General features: G+C 34.0%; 1 protein-coding gene across 8 annotated transcripts in view; it reads right to left on the bottom strand.

Moving 5' to 3' along the window:
* Pcdh9 (protocadherin 9) overlaps positions 1-13,028 on the bottom strand; it is an 869,105-nt gene that overhangs the window by 509,739 nt on the left and 346,338 nt on the right. The window lies entirely within an intron of this gene.

Here is a 13,028-nt window from a genome sequence, read left to right as displayed (position 1 = left end):
CAAGGCTATTGCTCTACCACTTGAGCCACAGCACCACTTCCAGCTTTTTCTGCTTATGTGGTGCTGAGGAATCAAAACCAGGGCCTCATGCATTCAAGACAAGCACTCTACCACTGAACCACGTTCCCAGCCCAACAACATTATTTTTACAACCTGATAGAAGATATTTGAATTATTTCCATGTTGCAATATATGGAAAGAACATGATATCTGGAACTATTAATAATAAGGACCAGAGATGGATGTGTACTCGTGAAATCTGATTGTGAAATAAACGTACTGTGATTCATGTCTGTAATGTTAGCTACTGAAATATCACAGCTCCAATAGCATAAGGTTTAGATGAAAACATCTCAAAAAACTTGTACTTGGTGATATACTCCTGTCATCCCAAGGATGGTAAGAATTATATAAAGGAAGATGTGGGTCCAAGTGAATGCCCAGGCCAAAACAAAACACACACACACACACACACACACACACACACACACACACACACACACACACACACAAGCAAGATCTTATCTCAAAAAATGGTGATTATAAATAAAAGGAAAAAATGGGGAGATATAGGGCTCAATAGTAGTAGAGTAGTAAGCGTGAGTAATAAACATGATTCTGTAAATTCAAATCATAGATCTTCAAAAAAGTGTTTTGGGTTTTTTTTTTTTTTGTTGTTTTTAAAGAGAGATATCTGACTTGGAAATTTAGTGAAATGTGTTGGAATTTTCTTCGGGAAATTCTGTCACTTTAAGGAGAAATTGACTTGTCTATGTGAAAAGGGTAATTATTTACATTATCAGTTGCCAGGCACTTTGCTAGAAGTTGGTAGGTCTATAAACATCAGAAAATATTTGATTCTCTTTGAGGAATCTGTAAACTGGCTTACTATATGCACACTTAAGGTAATACGTTATGGTGTGAGAGAGTAAAATGTATGAATAAGCACTTCTGGCTCCTCTGAGTCTTTTCTGATTCTTTTAAATTTAGGACTTACAGGAAACCATACAGGACTTTTCTTTATGGATTCACTCAGCGAAAATACTCATACATTCTCTTCCTTTCTGTAGTCTAAACTATAATTGTCATTTAGAGTGCAAGGATACCTATGGCAAATGTACATCATCAAAGTTCTAGGTCTCTTACTGCAGATGAAACATTTGAAAAGGTCATTTTAACATGACAAAGATGATCTTGAATTTAATAATTAACTGTGTTAATGGGAAGTTTAATAGTGTACTGGGACTAATAGAGACTGAGTTATTGTCACCATAACTAATATTGGCTAAGGGTAAATGGGGTATCATATACTTCAATCAGTGTGTGCATGCGTGCGTGGGTGCGTGTGTGTGTGTATGTGTGTGTGTGTGTGTGTGTGTGTGTGTGTGTGTGTGTGTGTGTGTGTTGTGTGTGTGTGTGCGCGCGCTAAATTCCAGGCCGGCCTAGCACTCTCACTCAGTTTTTAATGCTCTTGGCTTACTGTTCTAACAATCATACTTCTGGATTTTGGCTGTTGAATTGCATAGAAGAGTTTCATGAATTTGCCCAATCTTGCTTTGAACCTCAATTTTCAGGCTCCTGAGTAGCTAGATTACAGACATCAGTACCAAAATATTTATTTATTTATTTTTACAAAACTTTTGGGAAGAATAACTGAGGATTAATTGTTAAAAACTGAGAAAGATGAATCATAGACAGTGTTTTTTGTCTGAAATGCTGGACATTTTCCAGTGTTCATTCCTATGTTTTTCTTGGCCATGCTGTTTGCTCTAAAGTATTTAGTACAATACTATTTATACAAAAAATGGACTATAAGAGGTATTTATATACTTAATTTTATGTAAGGAATTTTTAAATGCATTTTTTTGTTGTTCAGGTATTTTTCCCTTTAATTAAAAAAATCTTCTGCAACTACTTCCCTTGATGCATATACTGATTGTCTATCATTGTCTTCCTTTCCTATTGTACATAACTGATTATAGACCATTCATATATGGAAGGAAGCAAAGCAAAAGAAGAAAATACTGAGTTCATGGAGCATTAAGTCCAGATGACATGTTTCATTACTCTTCACAAACATAAAATTACACAAACAAAAATTACACATAAAGACTAAGAATAGCATGATAGTGAATAAACAAAGCTGTTAAGTCCCTAAATTGCTCCTCATTTTTTTTCACAACTGGATTTCTGTGATTATTTTCGAATTTATCTTTCTGAAGGAAAAGAAGATGCACTTGAACATGTATGCTGTCAAAGAGATCTTCTATCATGCATGTATGCCTAAATGTTTATTAACTTTATGGTGAACTATTCTGAACTGAATGATTTCCTATCCTCTCTTAAGTTTTTACTTAGCCCAAACTTTACTTCAATGAAATCTTCAGTATTATTTTTGGTGGGGGGTGGGGTCCGGTCGTGGGGCCTGAACTCCTGGGCCTGGGCCCTGTCCCTCAGATCTTCAGCTCAAGGCTAGCACTCTACCACTTGAGCCACAGTGCCACTTCCGGTTTTTTCTTTTTGCTTATGTGGTGCTGAGGAATCGAACCCAGGGCCTCATGCATGCATGGCAAGCGCCTTACCACTGAGCCACCTTCCCAGCCCATCTGCAGTATTTTTTGATCAATCACATCTGAAAACTTTTGAAGGGATGATAGCAGAATATGGTCTAATGTATAGATACATCATGGCAAATCTGTCATCTCATGGAGAGAGCCTCTTATTTTTAAATGAATAAGACTTCCTATAAACTATTAAAAATCAAATCTCCCAATGTAATCTAGACCCAATTTTACAATTTTACCTTCAATTTTTTTTCTCATGTACTCTGGAAAATATTATCTAGATAATGTAAAGAAGTAATCAAAATAAACTGTGTTGGAATAGCATTGTTTTCAGTTAGCAACAATGTCAATGGGCCAGTTTACTTTTGGGTATTTCATTATAACTACCTGCTATGCAATCACCAAAATATCCATTGGAACATTAGAAAAGGAAGACAAAATTATAGGAAGAATGTCATTATATGTATTTTCAAATAAGTATATTCAATTCTCTTTCACTTCTACAGTGTACATTTAAAATATAAAATCTAAGCTTCAAATTATAAGTAATAATCATGGTGAAGCAGCTTTAATATGAAAAATAAATGTACTTTTATGGAAAAAATTTGTTACTTATAAAATCTGTGTGCTCTTCAGTGGAATATTTCTTGCTGTAAAGAATTTCCTTTTCATATAACAGAATTTCTCCTACTCTCTATGTACTGTTTCCAAGGAATACATAGCTTTGTTTACTGTACTTATTCAAGATGATCCTTTAATATTTAAAGAGATACAGAACACACAAAGCTTCTTCCAAACTTTCACTCTCAGCTTCCCAAGGCTTCTGGTTTTCTAGAGATAATGTCTCTGCTTTCCCCAAGAATTGCTGTCTATATTGCTTCCCTCCAAGTTTCTCTCTTCTGTATATTCCACTCTAACAATGAATTTTTCAAGCGTTGTTGCCTAGTAATGAATACAAATCTCTAAATATCATCTTATATGCTCAATATGTATAGGTGGTTAGTCATTAGTTAAATTCCTTAATAAAGACCCTAAATATTTCTTAATGTAGTAGGAGAGAAAATAATTATTTTCAGTATCATTTTAAATATACTGAATAAGGGTAGATTATACTCAGTCCAGCATGTGAAATCTTGTCACATTTTCCCACAGAAAATTCATTTTCAACTTACTTTTCTCATTAGCTTTCACTGGCTTTTGATATCTTTTTAAAATTTTTAACCATGTATTTCTTTATTCCATTTGTTTACTTTGTGGATTTTATTTTATACTACTTGTGGATATGATACTTTTTGGACCTTTACCAAAGTCAACAATGATAATAAAACTAAAGTAAAAATAAGGGTAGCCAGAGTTTCATAGCAATGTGTATAATTGTTTCTTTTTAATTACATAACTACACATATTAATAATAATATCAGAAAGTCATGACAAATTATTGAGGTAAATGAGGATGCCTGGAGAATACTGATTTAGGATAAATGCTATCAAAGTATATGTTCTAGAGGTTTTTGTATATTAAAGTCAATAAAACTCATTTTAATAAGTAATGTTCATTTACTTTTTATCTAGATGCTTGAAAACTCAAGTTATCAAATCCTCTATAAAATTAGTATTTTTTCATATATTTAAGGCCAATTAAATTGCTCTTTATCATGAGTAAGGTAATTGATTTCATGTTGAAAACATCCAATGTGTTCTTGTATGTAAGTGATTGATAGAAAGAAAAAAAGAGAAATAGGAATTTATGAGAGTTTTATTACATGAAATCTAAGAAAATATAACATGGAGGCAATAGATAGAATCTATTGTACCACCTACAGGGTCGGTATCAACATCTCCCCTAAAGGAGCTAGACTTGCTTAGAACATCTTTAAAAAAAATTGATGCCAGTGGCATTAGAACAGCAAGATGACTTTGATAACTCAAGTTCCATGATTCTAACACATGGCTCCTGAATGAGGGATTAAAATATCACAACCTATTGTGCAAAAAAATCTGGTTACAGAACTCTCTGTGTGTGAGAGAGAAATTAATTTTATACTAGGTATAGATGTACATGCATCTTTAGCAAATTGCTTGGGATATCAAGCATATGCTATTCTCATCTTTCCATTCACTGTGGTAGAAGATTGTATTCCCTGCTGTTTAGTAAACATCAACACACATAGGGTCCAAAGTAGCAAAAGATCCAAGATACACAAAGCATTCAAAGCACAGGGCAAGAAACTGTTTTAAGCATTTTTTTCTCCTTTTCTACATGAGTGAGTTTGGGCAGTTTCCTTTCCAGTATCTATTTCAGTGAAGAGAACAGCACCATGTATTTTTAAATGTCAACCAGAAAAAAAATTCTCACTTACTATAAGAATCACGTTATACTCTGCCATTTCTATATAATCCCATATGTTTTTTTTAAGTCAAAAAATAATCTGTCCCTATTTTATTTATAGTTTACTGCTAACAATCTGTAGCTGATTACATATGCTACAGAGCCAATAGACTATGATTTCTGTATTAGAATTTATGGGTTTAAACAGTTAGTAGAATCAATTGGGAGACTTGAATATATACTATAATTCTTCCTAAACATTGTGCTGTAAACATATGTTACATGTCAGGCAATGTGTCAGGCTTTTAAGTTCTACCTTTATCTTGAAAGGCAGCCGATTGTAATATAGATATTTGAAGAAAGAAAGAAAGAAAAAGACAGAAAGAAAGAAAGGAAGGAAGGAAGGAAGGAAGAAAGGAAGGAAGGAAAGAAAGAAGGAAAGAAAGAAGGAAGGAAGGAAGAGAAAGAAATAAAGAAAAACAAAGAAAGAAAGAAAGAAAGAAAGAAAGAAAGAAAGAAAGAAAGAAAGAAAGAAAGAAAGAAAGAAAAAAAGAAAGAAAGAAAGAAAAAAAGAAAGAAAAAAAGAAAGAAAAAAAGAAAGAAAAAAAGAAAGAAAAAAAGAAAGAAAGGAAAGGTTGGGTTTGGATTTTAAATTTAGACATTGCTTATCACTGAAACACTTCAAGAAATTAAATGTCTTGCACATTGCTTTCCTTCCTTCCATGTTGTAACCTGAAAAATGAATTGATAAATACCTAATGTACATCATCACAGTGTTTGATACAAGATAAGTTACTCACTAAATATTGCCAGTGCGGCCGGGCGTTGGTGGCTCACGCCTGTAATCCTAGCTACTTAAGAGGCTGAGATCTGAGGATCACGGTTCAAAGCCAGCCCGGGCAGGAGAGACCGTGAGACTCCTATCTCCAATACACCACCAGAAAACCGGAAGTGGCGCTGTGGCTCAAGTGGTAGAGTGCTCATCTTGAGCTGAAGAGCTGAGGGACAGCGCCCAGGCCCAGAGTTCAAGCCCCACGACCGACAAAAAAAAAAAAATATATATATATATATATATTGCCAGTGCTTACTCGAAGGATGGAGAAGAACTTACTAGAGCCTGAATTCTGAACTAAAGTCATTACTGTGCATCAGCAAATTTAAAAAATAAATAAATAAAAATGCATTCAGTTGTTCAATTACCATCCATCTTCTTTAGTATGGCAATGAAAGCGTAACTAATGAATAATAATTCATTTATTGTTGATTAAGACTGGAATCATGTTATGGGGGGGGGGGAAACTTTAACTTAGAAGTATAGAAAAGCCCCAAACCTCAAGTTTTCTGCTCTTAAATGTTATTTCTTAACTCTAAATTATGATACCATTCCCTATTCTTTTATTAATGGAAATTTAACTTTGAAAATAATAAAATCTGTAGAATATTATTTCTCTAGTGTTTGTTTCAACTTGTTTTTATTTATTTTTTTCCTCTTCCAGTCATGGTATTTATGGAGTGTCCAAGGTCAAATTTAGTATTGATAGCTTACTTAATAATCAAATTCAAAACAAATAATGCACACAGATATTACTATGTCAAATAAATCATGTTTGAAATCAGTAGTAAAGACCATTGAATATCAGTGTTGCTTAAGTAAGAGCAGGGAAACACTAGGGCTTTTTGGCACAGGTCAAAACTTTCTTAATAAAGATCCAGACACACAACAATTCAAAGAAAGGCTGGATAAGTGGGATTGAATTAAACTGCAGAGTTTCTGAATAGCAAAGGACATAGCCAGCAAGATACAAAGACAGCCCACAGACTAAGAAAAGATCTTCACCAGCTATACAATACAGGTTGACCTATTATAACAATGGGATGTACAAGACACTATGTTGAAAATGAACTTTACAATTTTTTTTGGGGGGGGGATGGAGGAGTACGGGAGGTCGGAAGGGAGGGGATGGTAGGGGAAAAACAAAAGAGGAAGTAGCAATGTTCAATAGGAAATGTACTCATTACCTTACTCATCTAACTGTAACTCCTCTATACAGAATCTTTACAAACAAGACCATACTAAAGCCATCAGCACAACTATGTTTATTGCAGCATTATTTACCATAGCTAAGATATGGAATCAGCCTACACGCCCCTCAGTAGATGAATGGATCAAGGAAATGTGGTATATTTACACAATGGAATTCTATGACTCCATCAGAAAGAATGACTTTGCCCCATTTGTTAGAAAATGAAGACTTGGAAAAAAATTATATTAAGTGAAGTAAGCCAGGCCCAAAGGAACATAGGTCCCATTGTTTCCCTTATTTGCAATAACTAGTATATGTCTGAGACAAGCAGAAATAGTCAGATTAGTTGATGTTAGGTGAAATAAAACCCTAGATAAGGACTCAAATGATTTTTTATTTCTTGCTATTGATTCTAACATATTTATATATAGACCTGTTGCAACAATGAGAAGTACAAAATGTCATGTCAAAACCAGCTTTACAATGCCGGTGTGGGGGGGGGGAGGGGGGTATAATTGGGTGGGGGGAGGGGGGTAAAATTGGGTGGGGGGAGGGGGGAGGCGGGGAAGGGAAGTGAAGGGTAAACAAAGGAGGAGGCTGCAATGCTTGGTAAGAAATGTATCCATTATCCTGCCCATGTAATTGTAGCCCCTTTGTACAGTATGTTCTCAAATAAAATAAAATACAATTTAAAAAAAATTAAAAAAAAAAAAAAAAAAGATATTTTTTGTTGCTTTGTATGTCCCTCCCCAATGGTATAACCCCTGTTTTCACTGTATTTGATGTTGGTATAATTTGTGGAGTGGAAGGGAAAAAACAAATTGTTTAAATGGGGATACAGTTGGACGCATTGCAACAATGAGATGTACAGGATGTTACACCAAAAAATGAAATTTACAATTTTGGCATGGGGGGGATGGTAATAAAAATAAATAAAAAATAAATAAAATACAATAAATAAAAATTTTTGATAAAGCAAACTTAGGAAGATAAAAAAATAGACAAAGGCCTAATATCTAAAATATATCTACAGTTCAAAAAATTAAATTTCCCAAAACACAAACCCCTAAATACCTCATAAATTAGTGGACTAAAGACTTTAAGACACATTTCTCTGAAAAGAAAATACAAATTATCAAGAGACACATGAAAAAATGTTCAACATCTCTAGCAATAAAAGAAATACAAATCAAAACAACACTGAGATTCCACCTTGATAATGACCATTATCAAGTAAACTTGATAACAATGGATGCTGGCAGGGATGTGGCCAAAAAGGAATGCAAGCTTGTCAAACCACTCTGGAAAGCAGTATAGAAGTTCCACAAAAGACTAGACATAGAGCTCCCCTGTGATCCAGCAACCCCACTTCTGGACATTTATTCAAACAACCACAAACAAGGCCATACTAAAGCCACTACCACAACTATGTTCATTACAGCATTATTCACCATAGCTAAGATATGGAACCAAGCAAGATGGCCCTCAGTAGATGGATGGATCAAGAGGATATGCTCCATATACACAATAGCATTCTATGATTTCATCAGAAAAATGACATTATGCCATTTGTAAAGAAATAAGATGTTTTTGCTATCTGCTGCATAGTTTTTTGTTGTTGTGGTCTTTTCTTTCTCTTTTTCTCATTTCTATTAGTGTTTGGTACTGTGTGTTTTGTATGTAAGATTGTTCCATATGTGGAAGGGAAAGGAAATCACAGAAACTGTAGAACAAAGGATGAGCCAATGCAACATTGATACTCAATTGACACTATGTGGTATCAGAACCTTACAACTGCTAGGGAAGGGACATAGGGATATGTAAGTGGAAAATAATGAGGGATGGGGTAACAATGACTAAAAACAAATGTACTCATTACCTTACTTATGTAAGTGTAACTCCCTGCTCATTACCAATTCAATAAAAATAAAATTAAATTAAATAAAAATATATACAAACCAGGCACCAGTGGCTCAAACCTGTAATCCTAGCTACTCAGGAGGCTGAGATCTTAGAATGGCAGTTGAAAGCAAAGTTTTTGAGACTTTTATCTTCAATAAAATACTCAGAAAAATCTGGAAGTGGCACTGTGGTTCATGTGGTAGAGCTCTAGCCTTGTGTTAAAGGAAGCTCAGGGACAGTGCCCAGGCCAGAAGCTCAAGCCCCAGGAGTAAAAAAAAGTAAATGTAACCGGGCACCAGTAGCTCATGCCTGTAATCCTAGCTAATGAAGGCTGAGATCTGAGGATCACGGTTCAAAGCCAGCCCAGGCAGAAAAATCTGTGAGACTCTTATCTCCAATAAACCACTAGAAAACTGGAAGTGGTGCTGTGGCTCAAGCGGTAGAGCATTCAGCTTGAGCTGAAGAGTGCAGGGACAGTGTCCAAGCCCAGAGTTCAAGCCCCATGACAGACAAAAAAAAAAAGTAAATGGGTTAATTTCTCTCTCAGAAGTTCCCCCCTATTAAATCCTTTAAGCATCACAAATTTATTTAATTTAAAGGAGAGGTATGAATTAGAAATGGTCCAAACTGTATAGACTATGAAGATATTTAAACCTCAGAGGCACTGACTTCAGTTAACAGGGTTTTCAGGGAGCTCCTCTCAGAAAATATGGTTACAAATGACCTCATCCAAGCTTCAGAGATTTGTGAGAGCAATCACATTATTTTACTCCAGTTTCTCCCTCTAGGCATCTTCCAGTTAGTTCTATGTTTAAACCAACATCATCATCAAGAATTACACATCTTCAGTGGACTGTATCTTTCAAATTCATAATGCTTGATGTTCATAGAGGAAAGAAGTATTCTTCAGCTCTTTAGATCCTACATTTCTTTCTTTGTTTTGTTCTTTTTTCTTTTTGTGGGTGGCTTCTATGAATTAAAATACCTTATCTGGCACTATATTCTTCTGAACTTTGTAGAGAACACAGCACACTCTGTTATTTTACTGACTCCCACCCGCCCTTTCACCTTAATGGCTGCTTAAATTAACTCTTTATAACTTTCTAAACATAGGTAAAAAATAGAGGAGATAAAACTTTACATCTAATACTCCTTGCCTTGATTAGCATTTGATACCAGTCTTCAATCGAAGAGGATTTTTAAAGCTTTAGAAACATTTTCATGAATGTTGAAAGATACAAAAATGATGAATGAGATCTAAGGAAGGAAAAGGAAGAGGAAGACAAAGTCAGTAAAAGACAAAGGTGATTAAAGACAGCCAAATTCACCAAGAAGACAAATGGCAGATCCTTCAGTATTTTTCTGCTTTCTTTTCTTGCCTATGCCGATTTCCAGTGGACAGGGCCCTATACATGCTGACATCAGTTAAAGGAGAGAATGCTCAAAACAGTGGATAATTAAGGATTGTGAAACATGGTATTCAGCCTAAAATGTAGAAATAGTAGAGCTGTTGTTTGTGAAAGCTATGCCACATTCATGGAGAAGTCACTAAAAAAAAAAAAAAAGACTCTTGGAAAGATGTACTGTGAACTAATTTAAAAAGTGTAGCCAATGGTGATTCACTGTAAGTCAAATGAAAAAATATGTATAATGCAAAATTATTAATTATGTTTCTTCTATTTGGAGTTCTGTCATGTTGGGAGTAGGAATTCTCACTATCCAAACCACATGGAGACATTCTCTAGGGTGGTAGAAAAACAAGCAAGTACAAATCTTCAGCTAATTTTACAGCTGGCGACATAATTACTTTGGCAACTGTCATAGACCAGCCTCCACTCTGAAATGTATTCGTACATTCAAAACTGGGTGCTAAGAAACAATACTGCATCAATATGAGGGAGGTGAGCAAAAATGAACAAGCTTGGTTTTCCTGTAGTCTCCAGTGGTTGACTACTAATTATCATTTTCTCCCTTTGTAAGATGAATACATATATACACCACTACTGTTGCCATAGTAACTTGGACATGGTTGGGGTGGAGGGAGTAAATTACTTCATATCCAATGGCAAACCCAAATATCCAATGGTGATTTAAGATTATTTATGTGTAAGTAGCATGAATATTAAAGACATTCATTTTCCCACCTTGCTCATTTAAGAAAAAACTTCAAGTAAAAGATCTTTTTCTATAGATGACTTTTTTCCCTGAGACATAGAGATGGGAAGCTAACATGAAAGAAAACCTCAAAACTGCATGAGAGACAGCACATCAAAAGTGAAATTGAATGAAAAATTATTCAAATTAGCTTTACAATAAGTGGCAAAAATTCCTAATACTTTAACATTAAGCAGAACAGGAAATGAAATATGACCTCTTCCAGATCTTACTGATGCTTTTACATAATTCAAGTAGTTTGGCTTGGAAATAAATTTCAAAATATCAAAAGCAGTTTATTACAAATGAATTTAATCAAATTCTGGAACCAAAAGACACAAGGAAGAAATAAGTCCTCCATGACACAAACAAGAAAGGAAAGGTTAATATTAAAAACATTTGCACAGCACTCAAGTCAATGCATAGCTGTAGTGTGAATGGAGCAAACAGGAGTTTACTATACAGATCTCTTACATTTAAGGACAAATCAAAGTAAAATAAGTATCCTGCACTGGTTAGAATAATAGTACCTACTTTATGATTGGTATTTTGTTAGGAAGGTATTGCCTGGGCATTATTTTGAATGGCCAGGAGACAGCAAACACAGCCAGCTGCCTAAGAAGTCCCTGGGGTACAGACATCCTATGAAGATCAGATATCAGACAGCATCACTTGTGACAGCAAAAGTTCCAGAACAAAGCAAAATTGATGAGGGATGAAACAAGTGCCAATCAAATAACACGATCTCCTCATGGTACTTGAAAACTATCATTCATGAATAAGAAGATTTACTGGGCTACAGAAAAAAATAGAAGGAAGGCAAAAAAAATACTTTGCTGAACTAGAAAATAATACAAATTTTAAAACAAAATATTTAACTAGGTTAAATAGGTTAAACTAAGTTAAATTTAACTAGGTTCTATTGTTTTTCAATATTTTATAGACCTGGTATGAACAGTCTTAAATGGCCCATTTTATGATCATCATTTTAAATGTACATAAGAAAAGAGTTTCATATTTGCAATAATGGAAGAATTACAAAAAACATATAATGAGCAGTAGGAGGATTGAGAAATAGTTGTGATTTTTTTTCTCTTGTCATAACAGTACAATCAGTTAATCAATTTATTGTCGTTTATTGCTCATCCATTCTTGACAATATTATGATGTTCTGGTGATAATTATAGTTATCGGGATCATAATTTAAACCCTATTATTGATCATTGTGTTTTCTTGAAAAATACCTCTATTTTCCATGTCATCAGTAGTCTCTATGAAAACATGGGAGTTTAAAGTTCTTTGAAATTTTAAATGTGATAATTTATGAAAATATCTTGGAATTTTAAATGGAATAGTTTATGAAAATTTTTCTGACAAGCCTTATAATAATGTTTGTAAATAACAATAGAAAATGATCTGTAACTATCATTTATACGTAGTTGATATATTTGGAATTTAGTGTTATTTATGTTTTTTATTTGAGGTTTAGATTTGTATTTATAGTAACACCAAACATTGTGATTTTGAAACATACTGCTTGAAATGAAACCTAAAAATGGGTACAGCATTTAATTAAATTAAATACTATGCAGTGTTTAATTGATTTCACAGCATCGATTGTAGGCAAGACCACTTCCAGTAGACTACCACATGGTAAATACTGTTTTATTTTACATTTGATCAAAGCCTATATGAACACCAGATACTCAAAGCCAATTTTTTCATTAGTTTAAATGTAAGTACTCAGTAACTACTTGTTTTGTATCATGACACATATTAATGGGCAATAACTTCCTATCCAAGGAACACATTTTACCTTTATATCAAAAATTCTCACAAACAAAACTTCCTCACTATATTTTATAGGTTTTAAAATAATCCATAATATCTTATCATAAACATTTATCATTTATCATTATCAATATCTCAGTACAAGTATATTAGAAAATATACCAACAAAAATAACTCTGAACATTGGATTTACTTTAATATAATGAATACTAGCTTGTGTGTGTGTGTGTGTGTGTGTGTGTGTGTGTGTGTGTGTGTGTGTGT

This window comes from Dipodomys merriami, unplaced genomic scaffold (assembly GCF_024711535.1).
Source record: "Dipodomys merriami isolate MVZ:Mamm:240054 unplaced genomic scaffold, mDipMer1.0.p SCAF_6, whole genome shotgun sequence".
NCBI lineage: Eukaryota > Metazoa > Chordata > Mammalia > Rodentia > Heteromyidae > Dipodomys > Dipodomys merriami.
This window is presented reverse-complemented; position numbering and strand designations above follow the sequence as displayed.